Raw genomic sequence first — 395 nt, forward strand, 5'->3', positions numbered from 1 at the left:
CTAGCCACAGCAGAAGCTGTGATAGATGTTAACAGAGGAGAATTAGTCCTTCAATTGAATAGGGACTACCTTGTGTTTAAGGCACACGGCTATCCTTCTGTAACAAGGGAAAGTAAGCATGCAGAGCTTCTCTCAATACAGAGTCAAACAGAGCCCCCACAGTCAAACTCTAAGTTTGGTGTTGGGAGGCCACAACCAAACTTTAAGTTTGGTATTGGGACTATACAACATTGACCTGATCACTTGTGTGGCTCCATGAGAGCCCACTGTCAAGCTATTGACATTAAAGAAGCGCTTGTTGGGAGGCAACCCAATTTTTATTTATCTAATTTTATTTTTATTTAATTATTATTTTGTGTTTTAGTAGGTTCATGATCATGTGGAGTCACGAAAAA

The sequence above is a fragment of the Arachis duranensis genome, chromosome 6 (assembly GCF_000817695.3).
Source record: "Arachis duranensis cultivar V14167 chromosome 6, aradu.V14167.gnm2.J7QH, whole genome shotgun sequence".
Classification (NCBI taxonomy): domain Eukaryota; kingdom Viridiplantae; phylum Streptophyta; class Magnoliopsida; order Fabales; family Fabaceae; genus Arachis; species Arachis duranensis.